General features: G+C 34.3%; 1 long non-coding RNA gene across 1 annotated transcript in view; it reads left to right on the top strand.

The window, feature by feature from the left end:
* The first annotated feature begins 1,485 nt into the window (after positions 1-1,485).
* Positions 1,486-16,531, top strand: part of LOC126949682 (uncharacterized) — a 126,196-nt gene continuing 111,150 nt past the window's right edge. Inside the window, exon 1 of the long non-coding RNA XR_007723881.1 lies at positions 1,486-1,793. This is a non-coding gene — a long non-coding RNA (uncharacterized LOC126949682). The remainder of the gene's footprint in view (positions 1,794-16,531) is intronic.

A 16,531-nucleotide genomic window follows, 5' to 3' on the forward strand; every position in this document is an offset into this window, starting at 1 on the left:
TTATGTCAAATAAACTTATTTACCTTCATGTTAACTTTTAAAATCATACTTAAAGTCTATCCCCAATTTCCATGTGCCTGAGAGAAATAATGGGAAGAAAATAGTACTTGCTATATTAACCATAAATTATAAATTGTACTTAAATTTATCAATTATAAATTTTACTTAAAAATTTTGAAGTGATATAAAAAGCACAGCATGAAAACAATGCATGTCATTATGTATGTTTCTGAGATACTCATTTGTTATTTGTCAAAACTTTTAAGTGGAAGAGAAAAATATAACAGATTTTTCAAGGGGGAGGAAAAAATGAATTTTTACATGGGTCAGAATATACACGAACTGAAAGTAAAAATTAAACCAGATTCCCATTATCTTCACTTACATTATAATTCTTCATAGTTATATTTTCTAGAGAAAATAAAGGAAAAGTAGTTGGTAATAAAATGCTCAAGATGTATACTTTTTCTATTATTGCAAGACGCCAAGTGGTCAAGGGCAAGGATGTTGTTCTGAGTGGCAGGAGTTGTGAATTGCATTCCCTTTTCCATTGCCAACTTGCCAAGTTGTCTTGGGTCAGCAAATTTATCTAACTAAGCCTCAGTTTCTTCAACTGTTAAATGATAGGGTTAGAATAGAGAAAAACTATAGTTCATTTCAGTCCTAAAATAATTATGGTTATGATGTCATAGCTAAGTAGAGACATTGGGGCAGCCTTTAATTATTGGTGGTGTTACTAGTGCTCAAGCCATATGGAACTTCTTTAACCTTGGCTATATCCATGATAGAACAATAGCTTGCCACTTAAAAGAAAAACTCTCCAAAATATTTCTCATGCTTGCTATTCAAGTTTATTTCCAAAGTTAACCGAAAGTCATTTTCCATAATATTATTATTAACAAACTGTACATTGTCTTTAAGGAATAGTAATAAAGGTGATGCCAAATGAGAAAGAGATCCCCAAAGGGAAGATTCTTCCCAAATATTACCATAAGAGTTGGATCATAAAATGGTTAGAAGTGGAAATTATACATATATAGTTTGAGCTTTTGAAAAATTGAAGTCCGACAGTGTTTTTATTTTAATTTGGTGAAAAATGATAGTAGAAACTTAATGAGACATGTAGTTCTCCTCTTTGATTAAAAATATGCCAGATATTAGAACGACAAGCACAAATCCTTCCATTCATCTTTCACTTTCTTGTTTTCTAAGAAGAGAATGCAAACAACATGGATTTTTTTCCCCCCTGGTCCTTCTCTTATGTAGTACACGTAAGAATCTGGTGCTATCTAACTATTCCCTCAGCTTAAGCAATAATAATAATGAACATTTGTTGAGTGCTTATAATGTAAGTTCTAGCCTAAGTACCACACAAGTGTTATTTAATTTATTCCTTATAACAATCTAGAAGGTAGATATCATTATAACCTTCCATTCATAGATGAGGAAACCAAAGGTCAGAGAGGGCCCAGTGTTGCACAGATAGAAAGCACTGTGGCAGGCCACCTGGCTTCAGAGCATGCATGCTTAGCCACAACAGAATACTTCCTCTCCACCCTGCAGCACACATGGAAATAAAGACGTAAAAAACGTAAATGAAGTTCATTTGAATTATATAGATCCTTATTGGTAAGTTCTGAATAAAATTCTGGTGGCAAACTCCTTAAAGTTCCAACTCCAAGCACAGAGATGTTCATGGAAGGTTTTATATAACATGTGTAGAACCTGTCCATGGCCGGGTTTTCTTTTGTTCAGTTTTGGGTCTCAGCACCTAGAAGACTACCTGGCATAGGGTGAGTAAACTCTGTGCATTTATTCTATAAATTAATATTTTAACATAGCATTGGAATGCAAGTTTTAATCTGAATAAATCTATATTTTAGAACTGTTTTGTATACCCGTTTAACTTGACACTTTTGAAGCGTCTCACTGTAATTCAAGTGGTATGTACTGAATTAACTCTGTTTTTCAAACTTTGTGAGGAGAAACAAAATTATTAGATATTGTTAACAATTATAACAAATCCAGTTTGTTCATCATTTGATCTTCTTTTCAATAAAGCTTTTCATGTTTTATTTGAGGAGAAAAGAAGAATGCCAAAACCCATGTGGGTTCCGTCTTTGGTCTAACATGTATTTTTCTAAAATAACAAATGTAACTGAGAAGCTTGCCTGGGTGGTATAAAAGAGTCAGTTAATTGGTAGTCAGCCTTTCTTTTTATAGTTGACTATAAGTCTAAACGCTGATTTAGGAGAAAGATACGTTTTTACTAAAGAAAGCTGTATATGCTATATTAAAAGTGTGATGACTTTGCTTTTTCAAAGAATCCATAAGCCCCACCCATCTCCTCTGAAAAGTTCAGACTGCCACGTGGCTTTCTAGCGTACAAAACTTTTGCTTTCCTGCTATATCTCTTTCCTAAATCAACATTCGCACATTGACCCAAACAGATTGGTCTAGCTTGTACATTAGTGACAGCAACCTGTCATTTTCTGTCTTAGAATATTGTAACTTCATTCATTCTTATAGATTTTCTTCCCTTACCCCAGAATTTTTTCTAAAAGCCCATATTTTCAGATTTTTCTATTTAAAAGCCAACTTTAAAAATAAGATTTAGAGACTATATTTCCAATAATGTTGCAAAACAGAAGGCCCTTACAGCAGCATAAATTTAAAAAGGTGAGATAATTAAATTTTCTGGAGGGAAAAAACTCCATATTTATAAAAATGTCAATCCTCACATATTAGTTACATTTTAAAACATTTAAAAAGTAATACTTGTCTTTCATTAAATAACATTTATCATCAGCCCACCCGTCACTTCCTTTTTAAAAATACGTTGATTTTCAGTACTCTATAGAGTAATAGAAGTAATGGAGCATTTGAATCATGTGCCTTCATAAAAACGTAGACAATGTAAGATGAAATCTGTAATAGTAAAATTAAGGTGGCATGAAGTACTTTTGAAACTTTATACTCTTCTGTATTGATTGTTTTACATTTGCAAGAAAAGACAGACACATGTTATGGAGAAAAATTACTAACAATTAAGTTGAGAAAATTACTTTTAAATCCAAATATAACCTTTAATGTTTCTTTTATCATTCAAAAGTTTATTTTTTCTCATGTGTTATTTTATGTTTTAAATTATTCATAAGTGACATAAAATATTAGCCTCAGAAATATAATGTATTGTATTGAAGATGAGACTCTTTCGCTTTCTCTTCATATACGTATATATGTGTACATAGGTATACAGACATATATATGCATTTAAATAGCTAACAATTTTTGACTTGTGTATCAATCAACAAGTTAAATATTGAATACATAGTATGTCATTATTATTCAAAAATCCTCATGAAATAGATATGACAATTTTATTTCTACTGATTAGGAAATAGGCTTAGAGAGTTTGAGTAACTGCCTAAAGTCACAGCAAATGAGAGAAAAAGCCAAAATTTAAGAGTTAGGAGTTGCCGGGCGCGGTGGCTCAAGCCTGTAATCCCAGCACTTTGGGAGGCCGAGACGGGTGGATCACGAGGTCAGGAGATCGAGACCATCCTGGCTAACACACTGAAACCCCGTCTCTACTAAAAAATACAAAAAACTAGCCGGGCGAGGTGGCGGGCGCCTGTAGTCCCAGCTACTTAGGAGGCTGAGGCAGGAGAATGGCGTAAACCCGGGAGGCGGAGCTTGCAGTGAGCCGAGATTGCGCCACTGCACTCCAGCCTGGGCGACAGAGCGAGACTCCGTCTCAAAAAAAAAAAAAAAAAAAAAAAAAAAAAGAGTTAGGAGTTAAGCTACAGCAAGCCCTCTGTATCTTAATGTTCCACTCATCCCTTCAAAACATCTACTAAATGCCAGGCACTAGGTCTATGCTGCTTACTTTTGGTTGGGTGTGGCTGACACCAAACCAAAATAAATATATATACACCTACATACACAAAGGATGACAACTCAGATGAAAATTAAGCAGGGGTGAAATTATGGACAATGCCTGGAAGATGGCAGCTACTTTTGGGGTGGTGACCTACAAAGACTTCTCTGAGATGGTGACATTTAAGCTAAGATTTGCGTGTCAAGAAGGAAATAAGCATAAGAAGATAAAGGGGTGGCAGCTGTGACCATAATGCAGAGGTAAATCTTCACATATTCAAGGACATTCAAGGGCCACTACGTTACCAGTATAGCTGGTATATCACACCCTGAACTAAGGAAGAATGATAGGCGTTGACATTAGAGAGGTTGAGGCAGGGACCAATCAAGTAGGGTGTTGAGCAGCCAAGTAATTTGGTTTATCCTAAGTGTTATGGAGAGATATTGGAGTGTTTTAAGTAGCAGAATGGCATAATCTGGGTTTCATTTTAAATGGATTACTCTAGCTGTTCTGCAGGAAAGTGAGGGGAAAGGAGATCAAATCTATATTCATAAGAATTATGTTTGGATACTTATATGTGCAGATTCACAGAAAATTATAGGCATATTGAATTTAAGACATTTAAATTTTAAAGAATGTACTCATTATAATGATAATCTTGAAATTATCACCTTGCAGAGAAGCACAAAATGAGAGTATATGCTTTAAAAATCTCCCATTCAATGAAAAGCCACTGAAAGTAAATTTGAAGATTTTTTAAAGTATTTTAGCAAACAGCATTATGAAAAGTATATTTACAATAATGTAGAATTTAATGTGTTCCTTTAAATAATGTATGTTATGACTTTTTTGACAATAGCACTTCACATGCTTTATGACTCATGCTTTGAAGTAATATTCCAAAATGACAACACAAATTGTAGTGAGTGAATATGTTTTTGATGTAGACTGATTCAATAGCAGTTTCTGAATGCTAAATGGAATGTTTTATACTTAAAGGAAGCATATTAGGGAGTAAAGCATTAATTTGTTGTGAAGCTTTTATTCCTTCTTTTATTTTTGATATTTTTGAGATAGACTACCATTTTTAAATCTCTTATCACAAAAGATCATTTTCATCTTACTCTTAGCAATTTAGAGGTGTTTATCAAACACACTTGGTGTGATACTGGTTCTACCAGGGTTATATAGTACAGATCTAAAAATGTTCTTTTTAAAAACCATAGTTCTGTAAATAAATAATATTTGAATAAATGAAAATTTAGAAAAGTGTCCTGAGTCTCCATTACATCTAAGCAGTTTTCAGAACAATCTTATATCTTTGATACACTGGCACTTACTGCTATTAGGAAATGAGCTAATTCATATAGAATAAGGATATAATAATCATGACTTCTCAATGTAGACAGAACTAGTACATGAAGACACATTCCTAGCAGAAAACATGTACAAATCTGCTTATATTTTAATGGTATTACCATATGTAATATTAAACATTATTCCAATTATCTTTACTATTCAGCAATTCTTATAAAGTACAGTTTCCTTTCACATACAACATGGATGCTCCACAAAGCATAAACACAGCCTTAGACTATCTTCCTGCTAATAGAAAATTACTTTCATTTCACTTACTATTTTTATAGACTTTTTTGAAAAACTAAAAAAGGTTAAATTTGTATTTTATGCTCTTATGTATGTTAATCAAAATCATTCTCCCAATACAGACAATAGTTATGAGTGTAGCAGATAGAATGTTCATTATCAATAGAAGACAAATATCGTAGACCATGGAGAAATAAAGTTAAACTGCTTTTCTTTATTTTAATAGTAAGTCCTTTGTGAAACCTTTAGAAAACTATTATCATTTACATAAAAATTAATTTCTAATTTTGTCTAATACTATGTATTTGTATCATTCCTTTAGAAAAACTTCTTGTATTTCACAATGCAAAGTAGTTTGAGCAGGTTATGAAAAAATAATGAGAAGTGCGAGTCTACTTCTCTGCAGTATTTACTAGTGTGATCAACTGCCCACTAAGCTTGTCATTGTATAAAACAGAAAGCATATATTTTAATCTTCCCAGCACCGAAATATTGAGGCTCAAATATTTTGTAAAATTTTTAGTGAAAGTATTTATTGAGCTATTAATATATTCAAAGCAATGTGTTGGATCCCTTGTTATTAAAGATGAATCAAATACAAATTCCGCATTTTAGAAGGTTATGGTCTAAAAGAGAAGATAAGCACCCATAATAAAAATGTAAAAGAAGTATGTTCTTAGAAGCAGATCCAGTAAGGTGATGTTGGAGTTGAGAGATGGGATAGATTGCTTCCCAAGACATGAGGATACTTCTTGGAGTAACTGGCATTGAGTTATAGCATACGGTAGAATTAAAATGTATGATCAGATAGAGAAAGACTTTTCAGACATAATGCAAAAACAAAAGGTGAGTAGTAGTCTTCTATCGCAGAGTAATAAATTATCACTAATTTGCAGTTTAATGTAACACACATTCGTTACCTTAAAATTTCTATGGATCTGGAATCTGGGAAGGGCTTAGCTGAGTCCTCTGTTTAGGGTGAACAAGATTGCAATAAGGATTTGTCTGCAAGTGCAGTCTCATCTGAAACTCAACTGGAGAAAGATTCATTTGTGTTGGCAAAATTTAGTTCCTTGCAGTTGAAGGACAGAGAATTTCAATGTCCTGTTGATGTTCAATTGGAGAACATCCTCAGCTCCTAGAGACCACCCTAAGTTCCTTGTCACAGTGGTCACCCAACATACAGCCTACAACATGACAGTATAGTTCTTTAAATACAGCCAGGAAAAAATAAACTTTCACAAGATGATCACACCTTATTCTCTATGTAATCATAAACATGTAATCACATTCCTCCTGTCTTGTTTGCTGTATCCTATTGGTTAGAAGCAAATCACAGGTCATGGTCATACCCAGGGGACAGTACTATTCAAGGCCATAAATGTCAGGAGATGGGGATGATGGGGAGGCACCAGAGAGCCTATCCACCACAGGGTGGAAGGTGAAAGTTTTGGTTTAGCTGAAGGCACATGTACATGGGACAATCAGGTTGGAAAAAATTTTGGGTTCAGGTTGTGGAAAGAATTGAATGCCCTACACTGAAGTTGAACATTATATTTTATACACAAGAGGAAACCATTGTTATATTTTTGAAAAGTAGAGGAAACTTAATGGAACTACGTTTCAGAAAGTTTAATCTGGAAATGAGTTATAAAATGAATAAGGAAAAAATAATTGGTTTAGGAATAAAAGTTAGTATATTAACTTGTTGAAAGAATGAAATAACAAATATTGTAGAAAATATGACTATAAAATTAGAATTTAAAATTAAACTTTTGTTTCTTAAACTGAATTACAAAAAGGAAGGGTGATCAGTCAGTCACTAGTTCCTTACTAGGTCATAATTACAGGCTTCCTTTTATACACACATGTAATGTAAGATGTTCTTTGGGAATGTCTTTGTAAGAAGGAGAGGTGAGTCTTTGAGACACCCAGGTGTGGAAAAACAGACTTCATGATACTCATGAAGGGGAAGAAAGGTGAGCCCAAGACAATATATTAAAAAAGAGTAACAGTAGTATGTCTAGGAAAATGCTGGATATTGGATGTGCAATATTTTGTGTAATTAAAAAGAAATTTACTCTATTGGCAGCACCATCAAATTAAAGAAAAGCTGATTTTTCATGAGCATCATATAAGGGATGTGGAAATGAGGATAAAGAAATATGATAGATGGCAACAAACAGAACTTGACAATAAAGAGACATTAGAGAGAGATAGTAGTAATAATTGACATTTTTAATCTAGTCAATTAGGAGGTTACTAATAACCAGAAGGATATGTTGGAAAAAGAGTAGGTTTGGGGGCTACAATAAAAATATTAGTTTATAAATACTCAATTTAAATGATTTGAAGAATTTTTGCTGAAGATGTACAATGTACACTAGAACCCACAGGCAGTCAGGAGGACACAGGTGGATTCTTGGAAGTCACTAGGTAAAGCTGACAATTGAGAGTATAAGATTGAGCAAAATTACCAAGGAAGTGAGTGTGGTTTGAGAAAAAATAAAGACTGTGAGCAAATCCCTATAAAGTATCTATATCTCAAAGATGGGATGAGGAAGCAGAATTGGAAGAACTTGAGAGAGAAGAAACAGAAAGAGTGATCCTAAAGGTAGTTGAAAACAACAAAGAAAGAGTAGAGTAGTAGCTCAAAGGAGAGAATCATCTAAGAGTGGCAAAGTTGAATCTTTTCAGTGGTCAGGCAAATACTGCAGCAATCCAAGTCTAAAGTAATAAGAAGACATGGGACAAAGGCAAAGTGAAATACATGTGACCCATATAAAGTAACTGACTTCAAAAGAAATACATTTTTTAAAACACAATATCCTTATGGAAAATCCACTGCTATCTTGATTTGGTCCACAGGGTGCCAGTTTGTGATCTCTAGCCTATAGTAATAAACAATCCAGAGAAGAGAAATAGAATGACATTGAAACAAATCATTGTTTTGCAAGTAAGAATTTCTTAATCATATCTTTGTGAGAGAGGTTTTATTAAATGACGGAAGCAGAAATTGAAGTGTAAGATTTAAGGAGAAAGTGGGTGATCAGGAAACAAAAACCTTGTCTGATTTTATAGTGATGTAAAACTTGAAAAACTCTGTCATGCAGTCGTGAAAACAGCCATGAGAAGGTTATGGCTGGTCACAGACAACAGGGGAATGACGAGGCTAAATACTGTGTCCCCACTGGAGACAACAAAGAGCTTCATGAGGCGAACGCAACAGTCAGGGCTGGGAGTGGGAATCAGCAGCAGTAGCCAAGGAGCAGAAGTCCAGCCAAACCTATTGGATGGTATCTTGCTGGTGTGTAGGCTCCTTCAGAATCGCTATCCATTCCACCTCACCAGCTTCCCCACAGGTTTCAAATGCCACCCAGATTTTCAGTGAATCGTTTACCTTGGGAAGGTGATGGGAAATTATTAAAGGGGCAGTGAATTGATCAGCTCCTTGGGTGCTGGAGGTTTGATTTTTTTATTCTTAGAAGACATGAGTCATGCACAGTTGTGGAATGGATGGGAGCAGCCATGGTAAGGAGTTGTATTCCAGAAACAAGAGGGCAACTTGGTGGAATCAGGTCCTGGAGCAGGACCATGGGGATTGGATCCCAGGCACAGGTGGAGACATGAGCTTTTGAGATCGAAAATGACACTTCTTTCTCTAAGTCTGTAGAAGATGGAAAGTGAATCCTTGGAGTTAGAGATACATTTGAAGTGGAGTAGAGATATATCAAATAAACTCCCACTGGGAAGTTCTGGCCTGTTTAGCATCAGCCTAATGATGGGAAACACTTGGAAGAGCCATGACACAGGTGACCTGGGCATGCCTGTGTTAGGTGTTCAGTTTTATCCTGATGAAAAAGGTGTGGTTTTCATGCTGCTGAAGAATAGTGGCTCATGTTTCGCAGTCTGCACAACGAACTTCATGCTCTTTGCTTGGGTTCAGTCACTCAACAAATGTTTACAGAGGTTCAGTAATATGCTATATTGCATAGTTGTTTAAAAAACTTTATTGCTTATTTTTCTGATTAGAAAAGGAATTTTTTTTCTTTGTAAAAACCTATACAGAAGAAAAATGAATATAATATCATTTAATCAGTATTTCTTGAACATGTATCATGGGTTGAACCCCATATTGGCAGTTAGGCATGCAATAGAAAACAAAACTGACATGACTTTGCTGTATAAAACTTATAATCTAGTAGAAGAAACTAAATTCTGCCCAGACTCTCCCATCACACCCTCTCCAGGTAAACACTGTTTGGTTTTGTGTATATTCCGCCAAATATTTTTTATTTTTAATATACTTCAAATAGTTTTCATCACATTCTATGAGTTATATTTTTCCTTTTTGCTGTGTAGAGATTAGGGTAGCTTCATGCTACATTCAGATACTAATTTTGAAGTTTTAGACAAGATGACCCAAAAAGGATGGCAAAGAAGGAGCTTAGAGCTGAAAGGGATTTCAAACGTGATCCCTCTCTTTACAATCTCTCTTTGAAATCTTCTTATTCAAAGCTGTATAATCAAATAGGTGCATTTACATGAAATAAAACACATTAATTAATTTATTTAATACATTTTGAGTGTCTTCTCTGAGTAAGATAATTTTCTAAATATGGTTTACTCGCTAAAGCAAATTTCCAAGAAAACCTAATTTTTCAGAAACAAACAAAACCTGTGGAGAAGAGCTAATAATAAGTACTTTTGCAAAATTCATATGCTCCAGTTTAAAAAAAGAAAATTAAAACTCATTTATTAAAAATTAAAACAGGCAAAAGGAAGACAAAAAATTTCAAGCTAATCTGAAGTATGGAGAGGCAGATTTCTTGATTTCTTGATTTTTCTGGCTGCAGTCATATACTAACATTTTAGTTTTATTCTTCTCTTTTATTGGAATAGTGGCTGTTTTAAAGATACATAAGCATTTATACTCTCTGTCAGCTATCTCTGTAGGGAAAAAAGAATTTACACACCAGAGCACATGGAAAAATGCATGCATGATGATAGAGTTTTACAAATTTATTTATTTTGGGTTGTTATAGCCCTTCTACCCTTTATTCTCATTCAAGTTCCCATTTTTTAAAAAAAATTCCATCTACAGGGAACTGCACAGAAAATGTGAAATTGGTAATTCTGCTTACTCGGCTATAGAAGAATGTAAGAAATAGCTATAGTGTATGTCACTATAATTTATGATGAGGCAGTGACAATAACTTAAAGACACAGAATAGAAACCAACTATCCACCATTAAGTAGTGGATGAGCTTGGAGTATATCATTTTGTTGATATTTCTATCTCCAACACTCAACAAATTATTACCCCTGCAATTCCTTACATTTTTTACTTCCTGGAAATGTCATGTATGATCCAACATAAAATGGAGACCATTTGTGCACTTTTCACTCAGTTTGTTACTGTAAGAAAGATGTTTTAAGGTAAGAGCTAAAATATTCAATCCAATTCAGTACAAAATTTATTGAATACCCAATATTATGGCTGCACTGTAAGAAGGTACAATAAATTCATTTATTGTCTTAAACACACACACAAAGATTGGAAAATGACTACCTCTTTATGGGGAAGGGCTGGTTGGTATTGAACAATTTCTTTCCATAGGGCTCACGAGTCTCTTGGCTCTCTAGCATCCTTACGAAGGAAACCTAAGAGTAATAAACTAAAACTAAAATAACAAAGGAAAGTATGATTTAGGAAATTTCACCCATAAGGTCCAACCTGCTGTAAAACAGTAAATATATCTAAATGTTCTGTTTTGTTTGCTGGCAGTAGATAGGCTCATTAGAGTTGGAGATGTTATCCCAAAGTGTTTTCAGATAGGATCTCAATGGCACTTCAGTTTAATCCTCCCAATTCTTTAGGGGACCACTCTGAATTTATCTTACAGGGGGCCAGTAAGCATAGAGAAAAGATTACTTCTCTGCGCCTTTCCCTAACCAGATCTTCGGTTATTCTCAGACAAAAGGAAAAACGTATCTGCCTTCAGAAGTCTGACTTCAGAATATTCTCTCCTATTTGTGTTTAAAGAGTCATCTTTCAGGAGCAGCAGCTCTCTGTGTTACAGCAGTTCCTTTATTTATTCATTTAGTTACAACCAGCGCTTACTAACTGCGCATGAGGCCTACAGGAGAAGCCATCAAAGCATACAGGGAAATAGCCTAGAGAATATTAGAGGATGAACACATAAACTTGGAATGCCCAGCCTAGACTTGAACCACCAAGGAAGGAAAAGCATGCTGAGACTGGAAATACAAAGAATCATGTGAAGTGTGTGTGTGTGGTGTGTGTGTGTGTATGTGTTTTCCCAGAACGTTTCAAGCAAGTTGACAGAATGTTCAGTTTAAGAGACAAGCGAGATTCCTTTAGAAAACCTCGAGTAGCTTACAACCTTGTGTTATGTTATAATTTGAACATCAGGTGTGGCAGGTTTTACATAAGCTTTCTGTACAAGTGTCTAAAGAATGAGTGCACAAGTTGAGAAAAAAAATCTTTGCTACATAAACCCAGGCTAACTTGCTTGATGTGGACAGAATGAGGGGGAAACTTGGATCCCTGAACATGGTTGCTTTTAGATTTCGTCCAGCCTACTGACATACTGCATATTCTTAGGAGTTAACAGATGGCTCTGGTTCTGACCCTGGCTTTTCCTGTGCAACTTCCTGTGTTACTATCTGTGTGGTACTTAGAAAGTTAGTTCACCATTGGAGCCTCAGCCTCGACATCTGTAAATTGGGAATAATAGTAGTATCTATCTTAAAGGGTAGTGTAGTCAATGAATTATTACATGTAAAAAGCTTAGGACATTGCCTGACGTGTCTCCTTGTAAATGTTATTTTTCTTTCTTTTTATTTCCTTTCTTTTCTTTTCTTTTCTTTTTTTTTTTTTTAAGATGGAGTCTCACTCTGTCACCCAGGCTGGAGTGCAATGAGGCAATCTTGGCTCACTGCAACATCTGCCTCCCAGGTTCAAATGATTTTCCTGTCTCACAATCTTGAGTAGCTGAGACTACAGGCAGGTGTCATCATACACAGCTAATTTTTGTATTTTTAGTAGAGATGGGGTTTTACCATGTTGGCCAAGCTGGTCTTAGACTCCTGACCTCAGGTGATCCACCCACCTTGGCCTCCCAAAGCGCTGGGATTACAGGTGTGTGCCACCATGTCCAGCCATAAATATTAATTTTAATTATCATTATGTATTAAACTTATTGCACAAGTGTGAAAAAGAAAATTAACCCACTGACTTTGAGGGATGTATATTCTGATTATCCCTTATAGTGTGGAAAATAAGTTGTCTTTAATGAAAAATAAAATACTTCAACAAGATCCTTTTTAGTAACACCAGACTAATGGCAACGTAATGGACAGAGTTTGCTTTAACTTCCTGAGAAAAATTAAATCACTACATTTTAAAATAACTAAAATGGATCTCTCTGTCTCTCTTTTAAATAATATCATGCCCTAAACCCAAAGGCCTAATTCTGCTTGAGAGCTGTTTTAAAATATGACCTATTTCTTTCAAGTTTCTCATTTTATTATTTATCCTCTTGGAGCTCCCAACTTTCAAATAAAAGTGAATGTATTTCTTTTAAATAAGAGGAGGTCTGTGCAGTGCACACATCTAGATTCTGATAGTGCCAAGAGAATTTTTTTTTCAAAGCAGCAGTTCATGTTCAGCCAGCGCCAAACGGAACTTAAAGCTCAAAGGGTTTGACTAAATTTAGAAACCACGATGTTCAAGTGGTTCTAAATTTGACAAAGCAAACCAGAAGCTAACCAAAATCGTACATAAAATGATCTTTTCTATTATGACAACAGATTAGACAAGATATTATTATCCTAAATTTAGGAAAATCAGACCAATAACTAAAAATGAGTGACTTAAGGCTGAAAATAAAACAAATGTATTTCTATTCCAGAAGAAGGAATTCTAATATCTTCATGAATATTTTGAATGACTTTTCTGATGCTATGAAGTTGAAAATATCAAAATTACTTATCAAATTTTAAAGAAGAAAAGAAAACTGTTCCTATCAAGTGTGTAGTCTCTATGGCAATACTTCCAATCTGAGTTCCAATATTATCAAGAGCAGCTCATGTTTGGCAATACTTCATAAAATAAACTTGAGTTGTCCACCTGGTTTTCCACACCAAGCCCATATATTTCATACATAATATTACACAATGATATGTTAAACAAAATTGATTTAGTCCTTTTTCTGTGTCTTATAATTTTAATTGTGTGTAACATTTGTAACATTTCCAATTCTTAAAGCATTGTGGTTTATTCCCAGAACACACCTTTGCTTCATTCTGAGGCTACCGTCTAGTACACTGATAAAAACCTGCTAAATTGTTTTTCCAGGGCAGAAATTTTAGGTTGAACCAGGAAAAGTAAGATTAACTGCTAACATACTACAGTTATACTTTAAAATTATTGTGAAACTATTATTTTAACAAACAGTAAAACAATCAAATGCATATGATGAAGTTTTCTATTTTATTTCAAAATAAAATATAGAATATGGTATATATGAAGTTTTTGCAATAGTGCTTTAAAAATAGTAGTAGTGCAGGATTTTACTAATGTCAAAGCTGTAACTGCAAGTTAACTTTGAGCCAGGTTAAAGGTGAAAATTATGTATTTTCTGAGAGAAACAAAATTTCAAGTTTTGAAAACCACTTTATACTTTAAATCAAACTTTAAGAGAACTACTCCAGTTTCACTGTGTGTTCCCTAGCCCTTCTACTGGCCTTTTGTGTAACTACCTAGCTTACCTAAGGTTCTCTATTGAAGTAAGAGTGTTTTCATTTCAGAATTCCTGTGATCTGGTGCACATAAACAAATATCAAGAGAAGTCAAATTTTAAAATGGTGGACATTTTCCAATTAGATTACTTCTGATCAATACAATGTCTGATTTTTATATGATGTCAACTAAAATTCAAATTCAGATGTCAAAAAGGTTTAAATAACCCTCCCTCCAATCTCTGTAAGTATATGTTAGATGTGGGAACCAATAAAGTTTTAGACAAGGAAGATTATTCCATGTAATGGGAAAGCTGAAACCCCTAACACTTCTATTGTGTACCTGCCTTACTTCTGAAAATAATTTCTTGCAATGTTCCATGAACATTAATGCATCAGTAAATTACCTTGGATCATGAATTTTTACTGGAAACAGTACCAAAACTCTGGGTTTTCTGTTGGTTATTTATCTCTAAGTTCATCACACAGTATTTGAACAAGGCACAAAGAGTCAAATTAAATCATACTGAGTAATTGCAGGTAATTGCAGGTCATTCTTTACTGTCTATAGGTGGATAAAAAACAATTTATTTGGGGATTAAGAAAAGTATGTTGATAATTTTCTTATCACAAACATAGTTTTATTGTAAGGACTTAGAATATGCAGATAAGCAATATAATGACAATATATCCAAAGATAGCTAACATTAATACAATCTGGGGGGTATAATAATTTTATACATGTTTATAGTTTGATTTCTATTTATCCAATGAATCAGTTGGGATCCAATCAATTTGAACAAAGAAGTTTATGATAATTTTTTTTAATTAATTAATTTATTATTATTATACTTTAAGTTCTAGGGTACATGTGCATAACGTGCAGGTTTGTTACATATGTATACTTGTGCCATGTTGGTGTGCTGCACCCATCAACTCATCATTTACATCAGGTATAACTCCCAATGCAATCCCTCCCCCCTCCCCCCTCCCCATGATAGGCCCCTGTGTGTGATGTTCCCCTTCCTGAGTCCAAGTGATCTCATTGTTCAGTTCCCACCTATGAGTGAGAACATAATTTTTTTAACTGTAACAGAGGTTTGAAGTAATGAGGGATTTGCAAGCAGCAGTAAAATAATGTTAAGAAATTTGGGAATACAGATATACAGACTAGCCACTATCCCTAGGGTTGAGCTAGAGATGGGCCAAGGGGTCAAGTGAGCATGCCGTGACTACAGGCACTCTGCTATTGCCCAAGGGAGGGAGCAACAGAGAAGTGGCTCACTTCCATGAACTGCAGGAGTCATGTGCAACAGAAACCACAGGCTCCCAAGAGTGAGGTTGGATGAGTGTCTGAGTAAATTAATGAGTCTCATCTTACTTACCTGATATTTTCTATCAACCTTTAATTGATGATTTTCATTTCCTCTTATTGTTGTCTTCAAGGTCTTCTTCCCACTCTATACTCTCTCTGGGGATCTCTTTACATTCCACAGCCGTTGAATCTTAAAAATAATACAATAAATAATTGAATGAAATTTCCAAGAACTTAAGAATATAGACCACTTTTTCCCCCTAACATCTAGAACAGTATCTACATATTGACAATATCCAATAATATTTGCTAAATAAATAAAGAAAAACACACACCGAAGAGTCAACATAATAAATGAATAAAAACATATTCAAAAGTATATCATTCTGAAATTGTACAATGCATATAAATATTTGATGCTGAAAACTTCTATAAAGATAAAGAAGATCACATATGGGAGTTACAACATTTAGACTTCTGAAAGAAAATTAATTCTAACCTAGAATTCTATGCTCCATTAAAAAAATTAACCAGAAGACAAAGATTAAGTAAAGCAACTTGCAGATAGGTTAGATCTAAAAATATGTATTTGTGATACACCCTTCTGTTGGAAGATATACATCACCAAAATAATGGAATAAATAAACAAGACATAGGATTAATGAAAAATGATTACAACACAGGAGAGGTTGAAAAGAATTCCTGGAATATTGTTGAAGGGAAATCCTAAGACATCAGCCATTCTTCTAGAAGCCCCAAGGCTATTGAGAGCATGAAGACTAAGGAATGAATGTTTCCAGGAAACAAAAAAGGAACGAATGAATTCATGACACGTTACCTGGTGAGACTGACTATAAACAGACATAAACAAAACAATTTCCATAGGTGTTTTATTGTTTGCAATGTAGCAATTTATGAAAAAGAAGACACAAGTATTAACTCCAGGACAAACAAAGAGTTATTTA

The sequence above is a fragment of the Macaca thibetana genome, chromosome 1, assembly GCF_024542745.1.
Source record: "Macaca thibetana thibetana isolate TM-01 chromosome 1, ASM2454274v1, whole genome shotgun sequence".
NCBI lineage: Eukaryota > Metazoa > Chordata > Mammalia > Primates > Cercopithecidae > Macaca > Macaca thibetana.